Source organism: Haemaphysalis longicornis, unplaced genomic scaffold, assembly GCF_048455015.1.
Source record: "Haemaphysalis longicornis isolate Haplotype H1 unplaced genomic scaffold, Haemaphysalis longicornis Haplotype H1 scaffold_8, whole genome shotgun sequence".
In the NCBI taxonomy this organism is placed as follows: Eukaryota; Metazoa; Arthropoda; class Arachnida; order Ixodida; family Ixodidae; genus Haemaphysalis; species Haemaphysalis longicornis.
In genome coordinates, this window is record NW_027526445.1 from 68,168,401 (window position 1) to 68,175,637 (window position 7,237).

General features: G+C 54.1%; 1 pseudogene; it reads right to left on the minus strand.

The window, feature by feature from the left end:
• Nucleotides 1-1,147: 1,147 nt before the first annotated feature.
• Nucleotides 1,148-5,942, minus strand: LOC144149329 (uncharacterized; annotated as a pseudogene).
• Nucleotides 5,943-7,237: the final 1,295 nt, after the last annotated feature.

The window sequence follows — 7,237 nt, forward strand, 5'->3', positions numbered from 1 at the left end:
ATTCTGCCGGAGCCGGTCAGGAAACATCCCCGCTATCAACTGCCAAAACGTGCGCGCTGTGCGGCACTCGAAAAAAGCGTGCTGAGCCGTCTCGTGCTGTCCACACTGCGGACATCGGGCGGATGGCGCTACTCCCCACGCGGCGACGCGGTCTCCCGTGGGCAAAACGCCCCATCCCCGCTCCCACCCGAAATCGCGGACGTTCGCTGGAAGAACCCGAGATGTCAACTGGGCCCAGCGCGGTCGCCCACAACGCTCCGACTGCTCGTGCGTGAGCTCCGAGACGGCTCGCAGCTCGCAGATTCTGGTAGGAGGGCGGAACTCAAACTCCACACACGGCAGCTGTTCCGCGATAACTTTCCGCGTTTGCACTACGTACTTGTAAAACTGCGGGGCTTGCTCTGCTGGCGGGCCTGTGTAAGGGTTGTCAAAGAACATCGCCCGCGTCGTGCCCAGAAAGTACTCAACCAACTTTCTCCCTGCGTATTCTGGGTCTCGCACAAGGTCCAGAAACCCGCGCAAGGCGAGAACGCTGCTCATTTGCTGCACGTTGGGTAGGCTTAAACCCCCTTCCTTAACTGGCAGGCGCAAAAGCGCTCGTGCCACACTCTCGGTTTTCCCGCCCCAAAAGAACGAAAAGAGCAGCGTCTCGATCTTCCGCGTGGCGAAGCGCGGTGGACGCGCAACCCTCGCCACGTAGTAGAAAGCTGCCGAGACACACGCCTTGATTGAACCGAGCGACCACCTCGAGGCGCTTCTCTGCCTTCACGAGGAGCCCTTTCCAAGTCGCTCGTGCCACCACCCCCGAAGCGTGAAGGTGACACCAAGGACTTTGACTGCCTCTACCAACTCGACTCCGCCTAGGAGATCGACCGGGTATGCGCCGAAACGCAGCGCCCGACTCTTCCCTATGTTAATTTGGGCCCCCGACAGCTCGCTGTAGGTGTTAAAGAGGCGCGTGAACGCCACGAAGCTGCCGGAGTCCCGCAGGAACAAGGAGACGTCATCTGCATAGGCGGACACCTTAACCTGCTCCTTTCCTAGAAGCGGGAAGCCTCGAATATCGGGGGAGCAGTGAATCCTACGCAAACGCGGGTCAATGGCCAGCACAAATAGGAGAGCGGAAAGTGGGCATCCCTGCCTAATCCCTCGTCCTACTGCAAAGCTGGGGCACAGCCTACCATTAACTACCACTGCCGCGCTGACTCCTGTGTAGAGCTCTTGGAGCCTGTCAACTAACTCGGAAGGGTAACCAAACCCTCGCAACACGGCGAACAAATAGCGGTGCTCCACCCGATCGAAGGCTTTCGCCTGATCGAGTGAAAGGAAGCAGCCGCTAATTCCCGTCCGTGACGCAAGTGTAAATAAATCCCTATAAGCGCCGTAGTGATGGTGCGCCCTGGCACACTACACACCTGGGCCTGGCTCACTACGTGCGGCAGGGTCTCGCCTATGCGCCTCGCTAGTATGGTGATGACTAGCTTGTAATCAGTGTTCAAGAGGCAAATAGGCCGGTAAGCTTTCGGGTCGGAAGCTTCGCCACCCCGTTTTACTAGTAAAACTACTCTGCCCTCGTTAAAGGAAACCGGCTTGTGCACATGCTCGAGGAAGTTGTTGACCATCTCCAGCAAAGGGTCTGTGAGCACGTTAAAGAACCTTTTGTAAAAGCCCAACGGAAGGCCGTCAGGCACCGGGGCTGAGGACACGTTCATAGACCGCACGGTTTCCCATAACTCCGGCATCGTAACCGGCTTGGCTAACAGCTCCGCCAAGTTATCAGGTACTTGGGGGAGCTCCCCACAAAACCTATAAACTTCCTGATCGAAGTCAGTAGGTGCCCTAACATTGCCTTCCGACGTAAACAGTTTTATTTGCAATATTATGTACAGGGCTTATACATGGTTATAACAGCACATTTCGTCAATAGGGTTTCCACGTGAAAAACGGTAAACATGCATCCTTAATACAATAAGCAAGGCAGTATGCATACAATAAGGAACTAACACAAGCTGGTTAAATACGAAATAACAGTAGAAACCGCGAATCAATATTGAAAAAAGACGCATAGAAATGACACAAACAACAACAACAACAGCAGCAAAAAAAACACTACTAGGAAACGACAGTATTCAAACAGGCCAGCCACTCTCTCGAAAGGGCTGTGCCTCCAAAAAAGGTCCAGAAGGGGCGACTGCTTTTGACTCCAGGCTGTGCTGGGGCTGCCCGGCGACATGTGTCACATATATATCCCTGGAGCAGGTGATGGTGTCACTGACCGCTAGCTTTTTCATAAGCCGTAGGTAGCTGCGGCTGCATAGGCGGCGTAGGACCCGGTCGTTGGCCGGATCCCACGACCGCAGCGCACCCACCACCACCGCATCCACGGTGACCCGTTGAAACCTCCGGAGGAGGTATTGACGTAGTGGTTCGTACTTTCTGATCTTATTCTCCCGGGCCTCGCGTAGGGCACTGCGTCGATTTTCGAAGGGGCAACATACATCGAGTACCAGGGCCTCTTCTCCCCTTGCCAGTACCAGGTCCGGGCGCAACGTTGTGCAACCAACTGGTTGGTTTTGCGTGCGTCACCGTGAAGCGTTTTAGAGCAGCATTCTTCACCCTCTTCACGATCTTGTTGTGGCGGTCTGTCATTTCACGACTGTATCGCATGCAATGGCAGAGAACATGCGGAAGCGTTTCTGGTTGAGTTCCGCATACTCTACATCGTTTGTCGCCGCTTCTCGCCCAAGGGCGGGCAGCGTTCAGGGGCAGCAGGTTGAGCCTTGCTTTGTGAATGAATCTCCAGTCGTTGAAGCGTGTGAATTGGCCAGTCTGCATGAAGTGTGAACTCGATCGGTCCGCGGCAACGCACTCAATGACGTTCCCTTGGTTGGGCTTTTGCTGAAGGGTTGAGCCCTGTGTTGATGCAAGGCGCTTTGTTGTATTGCGCGCCTTTGGGCCACGTGACATGTCACTGCACTCTCGGCCACAGCGCCCCTCTCTGTATATAAACGCAGCTCGCCTGGGAGCGAGGCTCTCTCTCTTTTGTTGCACCCATTTAGTCACAATGGAATAAACCATTTCCGTGCCTGCCGCGTTGGTGTGCCGCCCTCGTCTGTCGTCCTGGCATGAACACAACGTAATGGCGACGAGGATGGGATCGTAGTGCGTCAGCACTGGGGGCGCCGACAGGAGATCCTTCACCTGCCGGTAGGCTGACTCGCACTGGTCGCTCCATGACCAGGGAACGTCGTTTCGCAACATCCTATTGAGGGGCGAGACAACACTGGAAAGGTTGGGCACGAACTTTCCATAGTAATTCACAAGACCCAAAAGTGACCGCAACTGATGCTTATCAGTTGGTCGTGGCGCCTGCACTATAGCCTTGATTTTATCGTCTGCTGGTTGCACTCCCTCGGCGCTTACGATGTGGCCCAAATACTGCAGCTTATCTTTGAAGAACTCGCACTTGGCCGGTTTCACTTTCACTCCTTTTTCAGACAAGCGTCGCAACACGGATTCCAAGTTGCGCATGTGTTCTTCGTCCGTTTTTCCTGTTACCATGATGTCGTCAATGTAACACGTCATTCCTTTCAGGCCTTTCAGTATGTTATCCATAGTTCTTTGAAAAATTGCCGGAGCCGAAGCAATTCCGAAAGGGAGGCGATTTACTGCATACAATCCTTGATGGGTATTCAGTGTGAGATACCCGTTTGAAGTCTCATCCAACTCTAACTGTTGGTACGCTCGGTTCAAGTCCAACTTCGAAAACTTTTTGCCTCCTGCCAGGACTGCGAACAATTCGTCGGCTCTGGGAAGAGGGTAGTGTTCAGTGTGCAATATTGGATTTACGGTCATTTTAAGTCACCGCATAGCCTGATGGCCCCGTCGCTCTTTATAACTGATACAACTGGCGTTGCGTGCTTGCTACTGCTGACAGGCGAAAGTATACCCAGTCTCGTCAGCTTCCCAATTTCCTCTTCGACTGAAGGTTGGAGCGCAAAAGGTACTGGTCTTGCCTTCATAAACCTAGGCTCCTAATTATCTTTGAAATCAAGTTGTGCCTTATCACCTTGAATTGTTCCCAGCTCGTCACTGAACAGATGACTGTACTTCTGGAGAAGTGCCTCGAGTTCTGCAGGCGGATCCCGTGAGGCTTGCGACGCTGTCTTGATGGCATGCAGCTCCTTGAGGCTTGCCCAGTCGAGCTGGATGTGCTGTAGCCACTCTCGTCCAAAAAGTGGTGGGCCTTCCTGCTGTACAACGTAGAGAGGAAGAACGTGTCGCTTGTGGCTGTATTCCACTGTGACGTTTACCACTCCGGCCGGCGTGATGAGCGTGATGAATGACACGCTTGTTACCATTTCTTCCGTCGGTGTGCCTGGTGTGCCTCTACTGCTCCCAGTTCGTAACATAGGTGGACTTGAGTACGGTGTCGACACTACGGGGGAACTTGAGCAACGTGTCGAGGTGGTGCCGGTACCCGTCTCCTCCTGCTGCAGGTGTGTCGGGGGCACTGTTTCCATGTTCTGAGATGGTGACACACGGTAAGGTTGAGCGGCATCACTCTGGAAATGTTGCTCTCTTAACGGCGGCTGTCCGGTTCGGCTGTCTGTCCTGGCGTGGTCTGCCGTGGTAGGTATTGTGGGCTGTCATGCCTGGGAGGCTGGGGTGGACGCGCCTGGCCCGCTGTTTCCTGGTTTGCCCTGGCAGCCTCCTTTCGGTGCCATTCGCGGTGGTTTTGTAGGCCCTTTCTAGATGGAAATGTTTGCTCGCACTCCTGGCAGGCGTGCCGTTGACGCGTTGGTATGGCGTGTAGGGACGCACCGGTGCTACATTCGTGTATGGTTGGTCGCCGTCCGAGCGTGTCTCCGCAGTGTGAGCATACGTTTACTGTTTCGCGGATTCGTACACCATGATCCGCTTCCAGATGTCTCTGTAGCGACTGACGTCTACTTGTCCACGATACTGGAGAATACTTAGACTGGCAGCCCTCCTCCCTACAACAAAATGTGGTAGGGGCCGGAAAAAATACAGTCAGTATCTCACCCGATCGCTGCGGTTGTTCACCCTCAGCAGGAGGCCCAGAGCCCGGTAGATCGGCCGAAGGTCCCTCATCCTCCATGGTTCGGTCCTTGGGGAGTAGGAGGAACACCTTTTAGCATGTGCGAAGGAGAGGAGAGGCATCGGCAGTGGCAAAAACATACATGGGCATTTCAAACTGCAGTAGGGCAACAAACAACACAAGAATGCATAGAATAGACACGCAAGTAGTGCAGAGCAAGGCTGCCAAAGAGACGCATAACAAACACAGGTTAGGTGGACACTGGCGAGCCAGTACTCTCAAAGTTTAAGCCTCGAGTTCGTGGTTTTTTGGCAGTGTTGAGGGCTCCTATCCGACGATGTTTTGCATTCGGGCAGGCCTCACGAATGTGACGAGGGTCCAATGGCCTGAGTCCAGCCTTAGAGACCCCGCAGCAGGGGAACCGGGGTCTATGTCAGGGTTGGGGCCCTCAGATGCGCGCATGAGAGCCGCAGGGTCGGATGGGCCAGATTGTCGGGCCAGGCCAGGACCGGGCCGAGCAATAGCCGCACAGCAGCCAGTAGCACCAGGGGCAGGAGAGGCGGTGGGCTCCAGGGGTCCAGACCGGGGTCTGGACGGGGTTGTTGCTGAGCAGGACCAGGGCAAGGCCAGGACCAGGTCAAGCAGTAGCAGGATAGCAGCCAGGAACACCAGGGGCAGCAGGCAGCAGGATCCAGGGAGCAGGGTAGAGACGCCAGGTTCCAGGGGTCTAGACCGCAGTCTGTCCAGGCGTATTCGGACAGAGTGACACCCTTGTCAGATATTTATTCAAATGCTTAGTACATTTTACACAGGCATATAGTCGCTGATATAACATGGAAGTACGTCATATAACGCTAAACATAACATCAGAAATAATTTTAACACTGGTAGTTTAACAGAAAAAGATAAAAAAAGGAAAACGTTAACAAATCAGCAATCCAATTCACATGCAAATCAAAATAACGAAGTTAAGAAAGAAAAAAGAAAAAACAAAACAAACAGGGATAACATATTTGAGCAGCGGTCGAGCAATCAAACAAACACAAAGTGTTTGCATAATGCAGAGAGAGCAACTAAAAACCCCGGGAGAACTACATGTGGCTGTGATCATCAAGCGACCACACAGAGGTTATGCTGTACCAGAGATGTGCTGTGCATAGATATCTCGAGACGCCGCAATTGTTTCGCTGACTATTAGTCTCTTCATCAGTCTCAGGTAGCGGCGGGAGCAGAGGCGGCGTAGCAGCTTGTCGTTGGCGGTATCCCAAGATCCAAGGGCACCAACCACGATCGCATCCACGGTGACCTTTCGGTAGCGTCGTTGGAGATACTGCTTGATGGGCTGGTACTTCTCAAATTCCTGCTGCGGGCGTCATGTAGAGATGTCATGCGGTTCTCAAATGGCACACAAACATCCAGCACAATTGCCTCCTCACCACGGGCGAGCACCAGATCGGGGCGGAGAGTGGAATCGCCCACCTGTCGATTTTCGTGTGTCACTGTGAACCGCCCCTGTGCTGCAGTCTTCACTCGCTTGACGATGTTGTTGTGGCGATCAGTCAAGGCCTTGCTCTGCACCATGCAGTGGTTCAGGACATGTGGTAAAGTTTCTTGATTGTGACCACATTTCCTGCACCGTTGGTCAGTGGCAGGGGTCCAGGGTCGAGCGCCATTCAAGGGTAGGAGGTTAAGCGGGCTCTGTGGATGAATCGCCAGTCGCAGAACCTCGTGTACTTCCCTGATCTTAGGAAGTGACAGCTTGCCCGGTCAGCTGCGATGCACTCGATAGTCTTGCCTTGGTTCGGGCGTTGCTGAAGAGAGGTATTGTGGACAGCCGTCTGGATCTGGCGGAGCGTGCGGACACCCTTCCGGCGGTGGCGAGGGGCCAAGGAATCCCCACCACACTGAATGTACGCCCCGTCAGCTTGTAAAGTCCAGGTGACCCCAAGGCGCCGAGAGGCCTTACGGGCCTCGGTCCAAACGGACTGTACCTGCGTAGCAGTGGCTCTGAAATCACCCTCGGTCTCGCCCGATAGATATGCTTCTACATCCTCAGTGGTTGCGGCTCTCCTGAGGCGTTTGGATGTAATCTGCGAGACTGCATCCAAGGCGATCTGCCGTACCTCAGCGCCGACAGACGACAGTAGCTTAAACGCGTTGTCAATACGACATGCA